We start from the raw sequence: 18654 nt of genomic DNA, 5'->3' as shown, positions 1-18654 counted from the left end.
CCTCTCCTGGAGGAAACTGGCCTCCACTGCCATGGTGTACTGCTTACACGGGCCCTGAGTCCTCAGAAACCCTAAACTAAAAAAATAAAACAAAATAAATCCTTCCTCCCTTCCTCCTTTAATTTCTTTCTCTCAGATATTTGGTCACAGAAACATAACTTCATTTTAACACAGACCCTCGCATCCATGTAAAAACAAAAACTGGCCGGGCGGTGGCGCACGCCTTTAATCCCAGCACTCAGGAGGCAGAGCCAGGAGGATCTCTGTGAGTTTGAGGCCAACTTGGTCTACAGAGCGAGTTCCAGGACAGGCACCAAAACTACAGAGAAACCCTGTCACAAAAAAAAAAAAAAAAAAAACAAAAAAAAACAAAAAAAAAAAACTGGTGACCAAGGCCTACCTCGAAACACACCCATGAGGGTTCACTCATTCACATCCTGAGTGTAGTTGTGGACCTACATACAAAACGCATATGCCACTTGGAACTCTTTGAACCTACGAAAACAATTTAAACTCAGCTCCCATTCCCCAAATGGCTGACAGTCTGGTTCAAGGTGTTGTGTTTTTGGTTTTGTTTCTGTTCTTTTTTTATGTACATAAATATCAAATGACAGTGTAAAGTGCTGGTTTCCTGTGAGAAGTGTGCTCAGGGCTCATGGAGTTCAGAGAAGGAAAAGCTGCTTCCAGCCGGGTATGGGGAACCATGAAGGTGGAGGAAGGGCCATCCCATGCAGTGAGAAGGGCACATGCAAGGCACAGAGGCAGACAGGGTCCTCCTTGGCAGAGAATCCTGGAACACCCAGCCTGCGGCTGTGTGTGGAACCCTGCTGACTGACTGATTGCTCTGTGCACCCTGCTGTGTGCTGGGGGATTAACGGCCTCTCCCAATTGCCCTCTATTTTGATTAAGGGTCAGCGTAGGGAAGAAAATTCACTCAAGCAAGTTAAAGCAGGGTATTAAATGACTTACAAAATTTGCCAAGAAAGCCACAGATACAGGCACTGAGTTGAGCGAGCTTTCAAGAGTGACTCCAGGCCACCATGACACCTGCTTCCTTGTTTGCGATCAGGAGGCCACCATACAGGGCAGTCAGAAAGTGGCCGCCATTCATAGCTGCAACAGAGAAATCCCAACACAACCTTGCCAACACTTCCTGAGAACACAGAGACCTCAGAAAACACAGGCCCAGGGTCAGCTCATTCTCACCTTTGTGTTTCACTTGGACACACCTAACTAGCAAAACCACTGGTAGAAACAATACCTGAGAAACAACGGTTGCTAGCTTTTGGAGCTCCAAAGTCCAGGAAGAAATGCTAGAAAAAAATGGAAACCCATTCCTCTCTGACTGGCCATATCTCATGTCCCCCAGCAACAGGAGATCGGGAGGCCTGTCATACTCCAGGTGCTAAAAGCAACTTTCAGAAGTCAGAGCCTGAGACCCAAAGCAGGGAGCGGGAGACAACACTCATAACTTCATTAACAAGAAAGAAAAGTCTAGAAAGTAATGGAAGGAGATTGAATGTTCTCTATGATCAAGGGCTCCAGGGCCATGCAACTTCTTTGTTTCAGCACAGCTTAATGTACAAAGACCTGCAGAATTGGTGGGGTTGTTGCACAAACAACTTTGCCCAGACACACACTTGATGAACACTGAGAGGCGCTATTTTTAGAGTGACTTTCCAAGCCTGAAAAAGAAATGCCAGGAAAGCAAAAGAAACAGACAGTAGACTGAGCTTCTGGGAGGGGCTCTGCAAGCTGGCACTCGGCTCTGGGTTTTGTCTGCCGGCTCAGTCCCTGCTGAGGGATGCGAACAGCAGGCAAGTGTGCAGCACACCTGTCTGTGGCAGCTGTTTGATGGCAGCAGGCTTTGATTGTCAACCAAGCAATTTGCTTAGGATTTGGAAACAAAGAAAGGAGATTGTCAAAAGCTGGAGGCGCAGGTGACGGGCCACATGCCTGCGTGCTCCCAGCAGTCAGGAGGAGAGCGCATGCAGGGGATTGGCACCAGAGGTGCTGCACTGTGAGAAGATGACAGCCTCCTACGGGGACTGTAATGGCATCTCTGCAACAAAGTGCCACCTCCCTGTCCCAGTGAGTCTGGATGCAGCTAAAGACAGTGCTACCAGTAGAAGAATGTAACCAGCACCAGGGCAGGACCTTGGTGGGGACAAGGGAGGGTGGGAGGGGGCAGAGCTTGCTTGTCCCTTCATATCTAGATAAAAACATAAAAAGGGGTTCCTGAAAGGTTTATCATTTAGAGTGGCATTGTATCACTAAAGAGCGCCTGGACCTACCTGTGCTCCAATCTCCAGTTCTAGTCCCCAGTCAACTCATCCATCCATCCACTCATTCATTTCCTTATTTATTCATTCATCAAAGGGGTCTGCTCAACACCGTTGGTATAAGAGATACCAAGTAACCAGGCAGTAATAGTGAACATCGGGAGACAAGTGAAACAACAGTCCCTAAGATAATTTCTCTCTGATATGAAGATAGGAAGTGAATGAATAACAAGGGTAAGGTATAAGGCCAAATGAAGTGAGGTGACAGTTCCCAGATGGAAGAAGACCCGCTTCATTTAGGTTACGGGAAATGAGGAGGCACCATGAGACCGCTCAGGAGGAAGAAGCGATCGGCTTGGGCTCCTGTTCTCAGGTGTTTCCCCCTCTCTGAATGGCCAAAGCAATCTATGTGCACAGCACCTACGCTAGTCCATCTTTCAGAGTCGGTTGTCTTTCAGTATCTGATATCAGTTACACCTCAGTTAGATTATAAGCTTTGAAAATAGTTTCAATGAATTGAGATAATGTATAGAAGGGTATTGTGTATCGCTTCTCGGCCTTTTGGCTAAGATCAAGTGTAGAAGGGTATTGTGTCATTTACTGGGAACTTGATGTACATTAGCCCTTCTTGAAGACTAGAGTGAAGGATAGATTTGTGATGGAACATAAGCTGGAAATGCAGTGCGAGCCCTTAACCCACTTCCGGGATAATGAGCGTGAGTTGGCAGCTTTGCTTGGACGATTTGTTATTTGCTTTGGAGCCAGGCCCTTCTGGGATCTTAGGAGGGGCTTCATTATCATGTCCTGGGGAATTGCTCTGAAAATCAGGGTTGTTTTTTTTTTTTTTCTAACTATGGTATTCATAGAATTAGAAATAAGGTATAGTATGGAAAGTATTGAAAAATCTTTCTAACTGTGGGGGATAAAGAGAATTTATAATGAAAAATGTGAACACAGTGCCTAGAAGTTTTTTCACCTCTCAAACTCCAGTTTAAACTGAAATCCAAAAGGCAACATTCTAAGAATAATTGTTCAGAATAAAATTATGAATTCAAATTAGCATCTCATCATCCCCTCAGAGGAAAGCTTAGGAATTGAAAAGCAAATTTTAGCTTTCCCATCAGACAGCTCCATTTCAGAGCTGGCAGAAAGTGTGAAGGCAATGATCTAGACACAAATTATGTGTCTAGGGTAGTCTTCAGAGTTCTGCAGATCTGTCTCAGACCCAGAGTGGGGACAAACTGAGAATCAATACACAGGTAGTAGTCCAGACAGAAGGTTATAATCCATCTAAAGCGCCCAGGAACCCTCATGTATGTTACTTCAGCGAGTAGAATGGCGCTCTCAAGCAGCTTTCCCTTCGCCTGGGGCAGCCTGTCCTTCCCCAGCACCTGATGGACTGTGGTCTTGCTTCCCCAGTACAGAAGGGACAGGGAGGAAATCAGCAGATAACACAGTGAGCTCCAGATGTGTGCCCACTCCTTGGAGGTATTCCACACACCGTGTGCTGCTCAGAGATGAGAATGTGTCCCTCAGAGGAAGGCCTCACACACTGCCAGAGACTCGCTGGTTTGTACACGCCAACCTACTACGTCTCTGTCAATTCAGCAAGTCTTCTCACTTGGGCAAAGCTTATCAAAAATTAAAACATTTTGGGAGACTGTAATACTCCTCACACCTCCCACAGTGCATTGTGGAGTTTTCTCCCTGAGTTGATACGTACGGCGAGCAAGTTGGTTTCATAAATGAAAATGGCCCAAGGGGAAAGCCCTACACAGAAAAGGGTGGGCTCTGGCAGCAGAGGGCGAGCATAAACGCTGCCTCTACCACTTACTAGCGGTGACCTCAGACAAATCCCTTAGTCTCGCTGTAAAAAGACTAACCCTATTTCCTAAAAATATTCGGGATGAAAATAGTTAAGACTTCTAACGTAATTGGGATGATGCCTGGCACACAGGAAGCACCACAGAATTAACTATTGCTGCTGCTGCTGCTGCTGCTGCTGCTGCTGCTGCTGCTGCTGCTGCTGCTGCTGCTGTTGTGATCTCTCCTGTGGGAAACTGAGTTTGTGTCCCCAGCCCTCGAGGACATGTTCTGAAGTGGGACCACTGGCACACGCGTACCTCCCAGGAGACAGGTATCCTTGTCATGTCCAGGGGCATTTTTAGCGGCCAGCTGAGGGAAGAGTCGGGGTTCTACTGGCATCTAATGCCAAAGGTTAGGATTTCTGCCAAATGCCTCACCGTCATGCACAAGACTGCCCACTCTGCACATAATTGTGTCATCTCTGCCGAGGTTGAGAAGGGCTGGCCTGGCAGCTCCAGGGATGCATTTCATTCAGGTTCTTACCATTCTCCTGGGCACGTAGTCAGGTCTCAGTGTGCAAGTCCCCTCTGCAGCCAAGAGCATCACACATTCTCTGATCTCCTCCCCATCTTCCGCCTCCCCAGGAATCCTTTCCAACTTTGGAGACTGCCTTTCAGTCTGAGGAATTCTCTTGGTGTCACTTGTGGGGGTGGGTTTCATGTGCATGTGTGAGTAGAGGTAAGAGGACAGCCTAAGTGTCATTCTTGGGGAGCTGTCCACCTTGATTTTTGAGATGAGATGGCTCACTAGGACCAGAGGCTCACCAATTAGGGTAGTCTGCTCACCAGTAGCCTGTCTCTACCTCCAGTCTAGGATCACAAGTACACACTCATACTCCCAGACTTCTGTGTTGGTTCTGAGGATTGCTTTCAGGTCCTCATGCCTGTCCTGCAAGCCCTTTACCAGGCGACTACCTCCCCAGCCCCACTTCTGTCTTTCGGTAGGACTTTAAGCCTATGCTCCCAAATCCCCTCTCTCACTTGAAGAGTACCACAGATATCTAGGACAGCACAGATCTTGATGTGGGACTGTCTGTTCATTGAGAACAAAGTGCTGGCCACCCCTCCCAGGCATTTGAACCGCCAATAAGCTCAACAGCATCCATTTCCAAATCCTCTTTGAGGACTGGCATCACTGCTGCCCTAAGAGCACAGACGTTAGTCAGTCCTGGAGGCCAGGGAGACTTTGCCATGCCTTGCTGTGTGCCTCTCCAGGGGGAACAGCCAGTCAGACTAACTGCTTGTCAGAAGAAAAGAATAAGACAGAAAAGGAGAAAAAACTACTGACACTGACGTATCTCAATAGCATCCAGGTACATTCGGTTACCGTCTGTAATACACATCCAATGTTTGTATCCCTAGAAAGCTGGGGGCGGCCCAGAATTCTTTTTTCTATCAGTGAATCATCAAGCCAGATGCTTTCCTGGGACCATTTCCCTGAAGCCTTCTTCCTGTGTCCTTATTCCAACAGCCAGGGTTAAAATTCTATTTTGAGGGGCTGGGGATTTAGCTCAATGGTAGAGCACTTGCCTTACAAGCACAAAGCCCTGGGTCCCATCCCAGCACTGAAAAGAAAATCTGCTTTCTATTGCTAGAGAGGTGCCTGACCCCATCCTTGTCTCCCTAAGTATGGGGTAGAGACGGAGGCAAGGGTACCAGTGCCTTACGTCACTTGTCGGCTGAAAATGCCATGTTTTCTCTTGTGCCAGCAAACCTCGGAGGCCACGCCCACTCTGAGTCCCTGCTTCTGTGACAGTTCTGTACAGCGACTACTTGTAAAGGAGAACAAGACAACACTCTCTGTTTGCCCCCCGGATTCACACCTCCCAGAAGAGGAGAATGGATGGAGTTGGCTTGCTTCCACTCACTGAGTAGAATCCACACCAAACTCTTTCAAAGCCCCATGATGCTCAGGCCTCTCCCATTCACTCACAGCTGATTCATTTCAAACCAGGATTCTAGCAAACAGCTAAAAAGAGCTTCTTTGAGCTATGTCTCGCAGAAGGCACCCAAGCCTTCAGCCTGTCTAGTAATGTCAAGGGCCCGCAAGACAGCTCTAGCCTAGGTGTCCTGAGTTCTAGATCTTATCCTTACTCTTTGAGATTTTCTTCCATCTGTAAAATACATTCCATGTACATCCCAGGGTTACTGTATAGATCAAATAAGATAACAGTTAGGAAAGTACTTTGAAAGGCTATAAGAATTGTAACAGTGTTATTCCTTGACTATAGACTAATGAGCATAATAAAATCGCAATTGCCAGCATTAGCATAATAGCAGAGATCGCCCTTCCCCTTAATGAAATCCACCAGCGATACAATGCCTTGGCTTTTCTCTGACATTCTCTTACCATCTTTCTTCTGTTGGAGCCCATGAGGCTCAGTTTTTCCCTAGGTGTGTTCTTCCAACACTTCCAGAAGGCTATTCTGTCTAAAGAAACATTGATTAGGTTCAGATTAAACATCCTCCCAGAACCTTCCAAGGCACTAGATCCCTGAACAGCCCTGGCAAGAGGGTCATGAGTATTTTAGACTAATAAGTATGGAAATAAAGCTCCTGTAAAAGTTGAGCCATTGTTACTTAGAAAACATACTCTATTTTGTGACTAAAGGCAATTGCCACTTAAAACAACACAAAACAATAAAAACAGTACTTCTCATCCCAAGTCCAGCTTGCTAGCTCCTACCTACCCAAGGGACCTTGTAACCCTGCTCTGTGGATGGGCAGGTGTGGGCCTGGCTGTTGGACTAAGGTCTTCTAGGGCCTCCACCACAGCAGGATGGGCAGAGAGCCATACTAACAGCTTGGCGTGTGGTTTTTCTCTCCAGATCCGAACATCATACCATTGACATCAAATTCATCACGTGACTTCTTATTTCCTCTCTGGCTGCTTTTCCCTCACACACCCCATGAAGATTTCCATAGTTACCAAGCTCTTTATGTAGAGCCAGAGCCCCTGCCAGCAGCCTACCCTAATTCCACGTGGCCATTCCCTCTCCCCTGGACTTGCTCCACATTTCCTGTCCCACCGCAGAGTTGGAACAACGGTCAGGTACTGGCTGAGTAAGTGATTTGCAGCTCTGTCTCCCTCTGCCCATTTAGAGGGACCCACCTGCGAATGCAAGCCACTGCAGAAACCACTCCTTTCCGCTCTCCAAAGACCTGTCCAATAATAAACCCCCTATTTTTGAGGTTCCTTTTGCATGACCTTCAACACGGACTTTCCAAGCGCTGGACTCTACCTCGTCTCCATTTAGCTATTCGAGCAGGTTTTACATCTTTTTTAAAGTGACATTCATAAAAGGGGGAGGTCACTGGAGGGCTAGGGCCATGCAAAGACTGTCGGCTAGGAGGACTCCGCCTCCCGCCTCTGAACACAGACAGACTGCTGACAACACCTGAGCCAAGGGGCCAGAGGTGACCTTGGGTTGGAAACAAAGGACTAAGCCCCTGAAGCGCGCTTCCCAGCTCCCTGCAACAAGACAGCAGCTCACCCTGGGCAGCGCAAGAGTGCAGAAAACAAAGGCTCATTTGGCATCTCTGATATCATCTTTGGAAGCGAATAAGACAAATAACTTAAAAGGGGAGGGGAGATCGATGGCACGGCTAACTTGAGACTGTCCATATGAGACACTCTGATTTATCAGCCTTCATAGGAGCTGATAAGCTCTCAAAATGAGTGTTCTGGGCTAGGCGGCTGTACCTCCTGGTTGTCTGGGCTGCTCTCCTGGTTGGGGGGGCAGGAGGGAGGTGACTGTGATGGAGGCTGAAAACACACACTTTGATTCCATTCTTCACTGGCCGTGGCTTTGCCTTATTGCAGTGGGGCTGTTAATTGTGGCATTCCAAAGCACAGTCAGAAGCTGGCAGGAATTGTATTTCAGAACAGGTTTGGGATGAAGAGGGGGAAAAAAGAAAAAAAAAAAAAAACAACTCCTGCTGAAAGTAGAGAGCTGTCATTTTTTTTATTGGTATTATTATAAAGGCTGTGTTCCTTGCATTAGCAGCCAGAGTCAGAGAAACCCGCGCAGCCACGTGGAAAGGAGAAGGGCAGTTCTCCCCAGGGCAGGGGGATGTGCGGAATCCAGCAGGCAGAGGGAAGCTATTATTGCAGATAAGAATAAGAAAATAGAGCTGTAAAGTGGGCGAGTAGCTGGGCTGAATATTGGTGCTGAACAGCGTCTGAGCACTGGCTGGCACTGCCTGAGTAAGATTAAAATCTGCAGGGAAATTTTGTTCCTTAGCACTGGCAGAAATTAGGAATAAATTCAATTGCATTCTGCACAATAGCTGGAAGCGATTGAGGTTAAGTGGCCTCGCTCTCTGATGTGTTAGTATTACTGAGCGCTCTCTGCTCACGTGACTTGGTGCGATCTGCTCTTGGAACAGGTCGCCATGGCAACTGATGATTTCTATTACAGTACATTCAAGTTCACATTCTAGGCCTGTCAGACACTTGGAAATTTCCAGTTAAAATATTTATTTATGAAAAAGGCAAAAAAAAAAAGGAAGAAAATGAAAAGAAAGGAAAAGCCACCCTCAGACTCTTGCAAGGATGAAAAAACAAGACGTCTCTGATGCAGAATGATTTATCTGTAAACAAGCAGAGAGTGTTCTATTTTCTCTTAGCTATTGCCACCAAACAAAACATTTCCCATGGGGTGGCCAACTTTGTTGGGGAGGGGGGCAAGTTAGAATCTTACCTACCGAGGTCTGGTGTGCAGGTGTGATGTCGGACAGAATGCAGAGTGACAGAAGCAGCCTGGAAAAGCTGCAGATCTGAGTCTCCATCCTACTCGCTGAGGCACATGGTTCTGATTTCAGCTGCTCACTAAGCCTCTGCACTTCATCTTAGTCAATGCTCAGCAGAAAAAGAGCCGCCATCACCTCTCTGCCATAAGTGTGGGGTAGAGGGATCCCTTGTTGTGGGTTAATCCTGGGAGAGTCCCCAGGGAGTATCAAAGATGACCCCAATAGAGGAGGAGGCATCCCGGGATATAACATGGAAGACTGTTCTCTCGTGGAAGCCATAACCCTGTTCCATGATGGTGCTCCATACGGCTTGCCATATACTCCTGCGGGACACTCCCAAGGAGACCCCAGGGACAGCCCCCACACATCCCCACCCTTTATACTAGTCTAGGAAGGCTTATACAGGTCCACTGACTTCCCCCTGGAGAAAGGCAAGCCAAGGGTTAAACTGAACCTTTCCTGGGAAAGAAGTCATTATTTCCTGGCCATGCGCTGTGCAGGGGATGCTTGCTAACAAGGCCTCCTTGCTTTGTATATGTTTTCCCCTTAGTCGAGCATATTAAATATGCTAATAAAAGATTCCTCAAAGCTTTCTCTATCAGAAGCTTCCAGGTGGCCGCAGTGACCCTAGGTGCCCAATTACCTGGTGAGGTCACCCCATGACTCACAGATGGTTCTCCCTCACCATTCAAATCTCCACTCTCTCTTTTTGCACGTGGCTTCTGATGAGGCTGATTACAATCGTATGCTGCTGCAGAGCCAGAACCCACTTTGTATAGCAGGACAATGTCTCCTGCACTTGCTTATAAGAATCACAGTCTGCTAGTGTAAAATATAGATTGCTACTGTGCCTCAGACCCACTGAGTCAGAATCTCCAGGGGAGAAACCAGAAAACCTGCATTCTTAAAATGACCAAATTTAACAAGTGCTGCACTTATATCATTGAGAGGGCTAGTAGTATTAAGGCTGTCTGTGGTTATATGGGGGGAGGGTGGGCACATACCCACTCACGTAAGTGACTAAGTATGCCAAAGAACAATGGCAGGCATCTTCTTCAATTGTTCTCCACATTATTATTTTTTTTTTTAGATAGAATCTCTCAGTGGAACTGGAGCTGACCTATTTGGCTCGACTAACTGGCTGGTAGGCCCCAAGGATCATCCTGTCTAGCTCCACCTCTCTGCTGTTGGACTTACAGACATACACCACCATGCTGGACTTTTTAGACATACATCACCACGCCTGATTTTTTATGTGGATGCTGGGGACCCAAACATGGGTTTTCACGCTTGCATAGCAAGTTCTTTCCTGGCTGAGCCATCTTCCCAACCTGAGGCTTTCTTTAAAAAGGTATTACACTGACATCCTAATGTCTCCCTATAAAACACTGAGCCTGAAGTCTTCTGGGAAATTCCTAAGCATTGCTCATGTAGAGTGGGGCAAAACAGACTAGAACACTATTTTTAAAAATGTAAAGAGTGGGCTGATAGCTATAGTGATCCCTTAATGAAAACATGAATGAATTTTGCCCTGCTAATATGAATGCATTACTATGCCACCAAATGGTTATCTCCTGCATGAGAAAATAAATTCTTCTTCAAGCACAGATTCATCAATGTGTCAATGCAGCTGCCCTAAGCAGGGAGTGTGCGTGGATGGCTATCAATGATGGGCGTGAGGTGAAGTGCAAGGTTAAAGTTTTAGTCCCACTCAGCCAGACAGGTGTTACATCTACAGATTGCTGACTGGAAGTGAAGAGTGGCAGCTTCAAAGATGGCAGCATTGAAGCCGGAAGCCTGAACAAGGACCTGCTTGTTCTGTATTCAGCAGAGAAGATGAAGAGCAGAGCATAGGAACAGCCCAGCTAGCCTGGGCTCCATCTCCACGTTCTCCAACACAAGTGAGTGATGCTTGAATATGCTTCTTCTTGAGAGGCTCTACATAAAGCCTGTGCTGTCGTTACCCCTCGTGTTGATCTTTCTCCCGTATCTAGAAAGAAAAGGTAGAGCTATCGTGGAACTTTCAGTGTTCTGTCCATCCAGAAGTGTGAGATGAATGATAAACACTTAGAGAATCAATTCCTGAGTCAATCCAAGGATTCCTCAAAATGAGGATAGATAGATAGATAGATAGATAGATAGATAGATAGATAGATAGATAATCTCTCCCAGGGGTTCCCAAAAGTCTCTTCTCCCTTTCTCTCTCCCCTTCCTCCCTCACTCCCTCTCTCCCCCTCTCTTTCTCTCTTACACACACACACACACACACACACACACACACACACACACACACACACTTCTGTGAGCTCTAGGAAAGAGAGAGTAAGAGATTGACCAAATATTTCTTTCTAGAGTCCTGAATCCCAAATATAGAGATGAATGGGATGCTGGAATGGAATACAGACCCGCGGTCCATACCCAGCCGAAGAGAGGTAGAACCCCAAGCCCCGCCGGCTCTGACCAAGCCTAGCCCCAGCTGCTGCCTTTGCGTGGGGCAGCAGCATCACCTAGTGATGCTGTGGTTTAAGTACAAGCTCTTTTCCTGGGAACTGTCCAATTTGATCAAACCGTAGTAAGATGAATTAGCCACATTAACAAATGAGGGTAATGGTAAACATAATCCCAAACTGGAGGTGACCCCTAATTCCATTTTTATTTAGCCTGGAGTATATCCAGTGCCTATGCAGCATTTGAGTTCTCCATAAAGTAATATGAAAGAGCTCGATGCCCAGCTGGTGCCAGGCAGGACAGATGGGGAGGTGAAAGAGGGTTAGCAAGGTTAAAAGGAGACTCAACTCTGTCAGCTCAGGTGCTTCAAGAAGTGAGATGCTGAAACGACATCTGGAGTGGGAGAGACTTAGCAAGATATAAAGCTCGGAAGGACGGGGCAGCAGGGAGAGCCTTCATTCTGCTATGCGGGTCCAGCACCTGTGAAAGAAGGGGCACCTTCAACTGAAGAGCCGTGCAACAGCAAAACGGAGTGCTTCACTCTCCCACAGAGGGGCCCTGCACCGGTAGAAGTGGGCCCTGGTACCACCACTGTGTGGAACCATCTTCCAATCACAGCTCTGAAGACACCGCAGCTAACGCAGCTTTGTGGCCGGAGCTCCCATGACACCTGGAGAGCACACGCCTCCACGGCTGCTGCAGATTGAAGGCAGCTGTCCTAAGGTCCCCAATGTCTGCACACTATCAAAAGGAACGCCATGGGTTGATGCATCTAAACTGATGAGCAGAAAACCTAACACATGTCCCCTCAGTCGCTAACTAGTGTCCGTGAGGAAGAGGAACTCAACTCATGAACAGCATTCGCTGGGATCTCATACTTAAGACAGCAGGCTTTCTCATACTTAGACAGCAGGCTGTGTGCCTTTCACAGCCCGTTCCCAGTCCAGAAAACCAGGTTTCATGTAAACAACCTGGAACATTACTTCCCTTTGATGGAGGATACATCTGGGTGTAAGAATGGCTTCATCCTGCCCCAGGCATGCGCAGTGACCTCACCTGGCTCCCGATTCCCTCCTGCCCGGAAATGGTCTTTGATGCTGTTGACCACGAGATGCGCTGCTCAGGTGAATGCCCTGCTCTCTGTATTGAAAACATTAAGGAACTTGCTCCAATTCTGGGGTTTTCAGAAATCCAATTTGGGCGAATTAAGAAACCCAGAGAGCATGCCAGGCAAGGGCACAAAGTTTTCAAGTCACAGTTAAGCCACAAAGCCCAAGATGCCTTGAATGAAAAATGCAAGGAGCCGTTTGACAAAGAGCAGTGGAAAGATCTGAAGGCAGAAGAAATAAAGGACGAGGGAGAGAGGGGAAGAGAGGGGAATGAATGTGGCTTTCCTGAGGCTCATCAAGGAAGGGAAGATAAGAGCGGAAGAGAAAGCCGAGTGAGTTAAGGCTGCCAACCCGGTTAGAGGCAAGGCCTGGGCTGGGGGTGGGGAGGACGCACGGGCGACCAAGTAGCTGGACTAATAAATGAGAGGGGGACAGAAGTTAATGGTGACTCTGAGTGGCAGAGAGTCTGTACTGCTCTTTTAAATTAGTCCTTAACAAGAAAAATAAAGAAAGGGAGCATAGATAATTAGGAAGTAATGAAGACCTTTAAATATAGATGTTGAAATAAACCAGGTAAGGGAATACTTGAAAACACGGGACGATATGTAAAACAGCAGGGCCAGATAATGCACATTCCCCAGCCTTGAGGGAATCGGTTAATGAACTTGCAGAACTACTGGCCATTATTTTCAAAGGCTCCAAGAGACCACGGACTATAAAATGAAAATATTTGGCCAGCTTTTTACCAAATAAAAAAGGAGGCCTTGGTAATTACTATACCTGACATTATATGCTCTCCCCCACTTGGGGATATTAGAATGACACATGGAATTAAAAATACTGAGCCACCTGGTAGCGTGGAGGTGGCAGTTAGCTGGTGATGGTGAGGTGCACCATGATGTTGAGGGATATGATCGGGGTAACATGGATGTTTGGCTTTCCATTCAACAGAAGGCATTGTGGGGTTGTATAATTATTTTTCTGTTTTTTTCTTTTTTTTTTTTTTTAGGCTAATGTAAAATCAGTTCCCATCCCCAGAGAGCATAACAAAGGGTAAAAAAAAAATCTTCATAATAGCTATCAATCTATGATTTTTTTTCCAAAGATAGAGGGATAATGGAATATAGGCAATGTCAAAACTCTTCAAGCTCTCACTCTCTTTGTAACAACAGCACTCTCATTAGCACATATTAATTATGCAAAATAACGGGTTTCATTGTGACATTTTCATACACACGTGTGATACACTTTTATCTTATTCACTTGCTCACTACCCTCTCTTGTCGTCCCCCATTAGTCCTTGCCCTCTTCCCAAATTGTTCCCCCTTCTACTTTTGTGTCTTGTTAAAAAATCTAGACCCTGCATGTGTAAGGAAAGGCTCAATATTTATCTTTCTAAGTATGGTTTATTTCAGTTAACATGATGATCTCACGCCTCCTGTTTTCCTGAAAATATGATTTCATTCTCCTTTACCAGTGAATAATAACCTTTGTTCTATAGACCCATTGTCTTGATCAGTTCACCCACTGATGGTTGACCCATCACTTGACTGTTACGAATCGTACCATGGGAAAGGTATTGCTGACTGATTTGTTTGTATAAATACCCAGAAGTGGTATATCCAAGCTTCAACCTGAGTAAATAGGGTATGATGAGTTATTCTTCATTTTATCAAAGAAACACATTATTCTCATAAGAAAAATACATATATGCATATCATCATTTAAAATCTTTCCACTGCTTATAAATCCAATGTATTTACACCATGACTTTTCATATAAATACAGAAGTTATTTTATAAAACTCAGATGGTCATAAAATAGGGTGATCTGTGTCCATAGTATGTAATTGGGTTCCCCCACTCCTGTAGTATCCACATCCTCTTACATTTTTATTGCACAATGAGTTAACCATTAACTTTTGGAACTACAGGTTATTTCTCCTTTTCTGAGAACTTGGCCCTTGTTGCATTTGAGAACTTCCGCAGTTAGCAGCATCCTTCAACAAATATCACTGTGCACTTGTTCCGATTCTTCCCCAGAATAAAACCCCATGAGAGGAATTGCTGAACCATTTGTGCTTTTTTAGGACTTTTGTCCCATATTAATAAATTACTTTCGAGAAGAAAAGCAGTTAACACTCTACAGACAATAAATAAAAGCTCCCACTTCCGCAGAGGCACACCAACTGGATTCGACAATAACATTTTTAACATTCTGCAACAGTTGAATTTGGATCATTAGATGAACAAAACAACTGAGTATATTTGCAGATCTTCCATGCTGATCTTTAAATAGCTGGAGGGGAAAAAGAGAGAGTTTCTCTTCTCTTAGGGACCCATGTAGATAAGCAACACATCTATGTGTAAGGTGTGCATGTATGTGTGTTCATGTGTGTGCATAAGTACACAGACACTGTGTGTGGAGGCTCAAAGTTGATATTGGGTATCTTTTTCAATCACCCTCTATCTTATTCATTGAGGCAGGGTCTCCCACGAACCTAGAGCTCACTGATTTGCCTAGTCCAGCTAGCCAGCTTGTCCCTGTTCCTGCCTCCCTGAGGGTTGAGATTACAGGCAGCTGCCATGTCTGTCTGGCTTTGAGCTCACAGTCCTCTGGGAATCTGAAGTCTAGTTCTCACACTTGCATGGGAAGCACTTTATCCACTAAATCCTCTCCTTGGCCCCCAAGAATTATTTTCTTCAGATAAATAGCAAACATAACATCCTGAGCAGGGGGAGAGGCCGGGACTGAGGAAAGCACACTTAGATGCCACTGGGTTGGGGACACTTCTGCTCCCTGAGAGGTTACACATTCATTTTGTTGTCCTGCTTCATATTTATGCTAATGCTAAAACCTTCTGAGGAAACCAACCGCTGGATGGATTTTGATTGACATTCAGAAGCTAGCAAACACCTCAGACGGTGCTCCAGTATCCCCAAAGAGCATAAGCAGCATTCTAGACCCTGTACCTCACTAGTGGGGTATCTGTGGCTGAGAACAGCACACAGTCTCTCTCTAGAGCAGTGGTTCTCAAACTGTGGGTCTCGACCCCCTTGGGGTCGCAGATCACATATTTACATTACAATTCATAACAGTAGCAAAATTACAGTTATGAAGTAGCAACAAAAATAATTTTATGGTTGGGGGTCACCAGAACATGGGGAACTGTATTAAAGGGTCACAGCATTAGGAAGGTTGAGAATCGCTGCTCTAGAAGATTCTACAGTCTCCCAGAGAAGTGGCCATGTAAGTAAAGAATTCCTCTCTTCTGGAGAATCAGGAAAGGAGAGAAATGAACTACAACGTCCAACAGATACAACTCCTGGAAGAATTCCCTAAGTCTCATGACTATGACCTTGCCCAGGCTCCTGCCCAATTCTAAAAATAGCTCCCCAATTCTGGTAAACTATTAGAAGAAAATGGCCTATTTTTAAAATGAGAGGTCCTAAACAGCTAAATCATTTTGCTTAAGCAATGAGCCAAGTCGCTTCTAATGAGGTTGTAGCATTACTGGAAATGAGAGATATATTTAAATACATAGTCCATGCATTACCCCAATAAATCACTTGAAAAATATTCTCATATGCACTAAATGTGTTTTTTTAGTGGCATGTGCCTGACCTTTCTGGAGGAAGAAAGATAATGTTGGAACATTTTGAGAATAAACATTTATCCAAATTAGTAGTCAAGACACTAGTCAAATTGTTTTACATTTTCTTAACACCTTTAACTATACCCTATGCCTCAGAAACCATTTAATTTTTTCCTAGCTTTAATAAAACACAGAATACATCTGTAGAGTAGCGAATGTGAGGGTGGAAACTTTCCGGACGGCCCAATGAGAAATCCTATAATGGTCCTATTACCTCATGGCCTCGGGCGGGATGCATATATGTGTTCGCAACATTTCCTAAAATGACTTGCAGGCCATAAAATTTTAGGCTTTTTTTTTTATGACTGCATCTCCAAGTGTTTTAAAATCAGTGCCATATTCTTTTCTATAATATTCACAATAAAAATGTAAATAAGACCCATTTATTCAACAAGCTCTCAAAGAGCCTGCTCTTGCTTGCTGCTCTGCTAGGATGGGCTGGACGGTCCTCAGAGCCCCTAGCCTTCTGGATGGCTCACATCGCCCCGTGGTAAATCTGCATCGGATCCTTTGCACCGTGCGCTTCACTGCCTGAGAGAAACCGTAATTGCCTTTTGCTCCCTGGAGCACACAGCAGTGAGGAGGAGGCAGGTCTCCAGCCTCAGTGGTGCTCAGCACTCTGCATTCAGCCCTTTGCCGTTTCCTCCTGCTTCGGACTCCATTAGGCTTGCCATCTTCTCTCATTCCACTTCTTCTCTCCAGGTCTCTCACTTTCCTTCCCTTCTCTCCCCTTTGCCCTTTATCATGAACCGTCAAGGAACAGGGATGGGAGGACCTGAGTTTGATCCGGTACACCATTAAAAAGCTGGGTGTGGTGGTTATGGTGGAGGAAATGGCAACATGAGGATTCGTGGGGCTTACTGGCTTAACTAGCACATCTCAGCTCCCAGTCAAAGGCCAGATCTCAATCCACAAAGTGGACAATGCCTAAGGAGGGACAACTTTAACTTCATACACACACACACACACACACACACACACACACACTCACACTCACGTTCTCACACACTCTAACACACACTCTCACACTCACGTTCTCACACACTCTAACACACACACACACACAGCACACACACACACACACACACACACACACACACACACACACACACACACACAGCGTCTAGAAGAACACCCATGCAGCTCTTCTCCCTGAAACCTCATTTACTAGTTGCTTGGATCCTCATCTTCCTGTCTCATGTTTACTAGCTCAGCAGTGCCTTCTAATCCCCAAACAGCAGCTCCCTTTCTCCTTCTTCTTCTCCTTCTCCTTCCTCTTCCTCTTCCTCCTCTTCCTCCTCCTCCTCCTTTTCCTCCTCCTTTTGGCCTTCTTCCATAGCATCACCCTGCTGCCTCTTCCCCTTTGCCGAGAACCTTTTGTTTGTTTGGTTTTGTTTTCCTTCAATGAGCTCCTCAGCCCTCTTTGTCAGCTTCCCTCTTCCTACCTGTCCCTCCCCAGGATCGACACTCAGATTCCAAACTTGCCTCCTCATGTCCCACTACTCTGACTTCTGGGGCTCTCCTCATGAGCTCCACACAGTCATTCCTCAATGCCTTTGGACAAACTCACCCCCCATGCTAGGAACAGTTTCTGATGTCCTATCTCACTCATTCCCCTTTCTTCCGTCTTCCTGGATCCTGTTCATGTTCTAGAGACTGGTTCACAGGAAAAGTAGCCTAAGGTGATTAAATATGGCCTCCAGAGCCAGATCCTAGCTCTGAACCAATGAGCTCTGTGACCTTGAGCAAGTTACCTGGCCCTCTGTACTTTTCTTTTCCTAATTATAGAATGAATAAGATAGAAGTAACAGCCTGTAAAGGGGTGTGTGTGTGTGTGTGTGTGTGTGTGTGTGTGTGTGTGTGTGTGTGTGTGTGCGCACCAGAGTCAGGTGGAATTCCTCAGGCACCATTCACCTGGTCTCTCATCAGTGTGGTGCTCACCAATGAGACATGCTGGCTGGCCAGCGTGTAAACTCACCAGTTTCTGTCTTCCAACATTTTCACAATCTCTGGAGATCAAACTCGGGTCCTCATGTTCAGATGGCAAGCACTTTATTGAATGGCTTTGCCATCTCTCCAGCCTCTCTGAAGATTATTAGAATAATTAATAAGCTATTATTTGTGAAATTTAACCCTCATTGTGAGTACATTGTGTGTTGAAAGAAAAAGGTCAACACTAGAAGTATTTTTTAAATGCCCCGTTTCTCCCCAGCCTGTCTTATCACCTTGTCTTTTTACTTGGGGTGTCACAGTCTCCCCAAGACACTCTGCCCCATTGTTCATGGATCCTGGTCCCGCTGTCTCTGCGCTCCAGCCTGGCACAATACAGCTCTCAGCAATGTTTGTTGAATGAGTGGGAGATCATTAGGGGTGAATTTTCCATGGCAAATTAGAGATCGTGGGCCTAAAATTTCCTTGGGAGGTATTCTGGCAGGGAGGGAAGTTAGGGTTCTGTTAGGCGACGGCACTTTCCACTCCCCCGATTTCTGCAATTCTGTAAACTGATCAGGTGACAAGTATTCTGACAGTGCCAAGCCCAATTA

At 45.9% G+C, this 18654-nt stretch overlaps 1 long non-coding RNA gene across 1 annotated transcript in view; it reads right to left on the bottom strand.

The window, feature by feature from the left end:
- Positions 1 to 9086, bottom strand: part of LOC128104296 (uncharacterized) — a 64448-nt gene extending 55362 nt beyond the window's left edge. The window contains exon 1 of the long non-coding RNA XR_008215942.1: positions 8855 to 9086. This is a non-coding gene — a long non-coding RNA (uncharacterized LOC128104296). The remainder of the gene's footprint in view (positions 1 to 8854) is intronic.
- Between the last annotated feature and the right edge of the window lie 9568 nt (positions 9087 to 18654).

Source organism: Peromyscus californicus, unplaced genomic scaffold (genome assembly GCF_007827085.1).
Source record: "Peromyscus californicus insignis strain IS unplaced genomic scaffold, ASM782708v3 Scaffold_8__1_contigs__length_139910024, whole genome shotgun sequence".
Lineage (NCBI taxonomy): Eukaryota > Metazoa > Chordata > Mammalia > Rodentia > Cricetidae > Peromyscus > Peromyscus californicus.
Note: the sequence above shows the minus strand (reverse complement) of the source record. Positions and strands in the feature narration are given on the sequence as shown.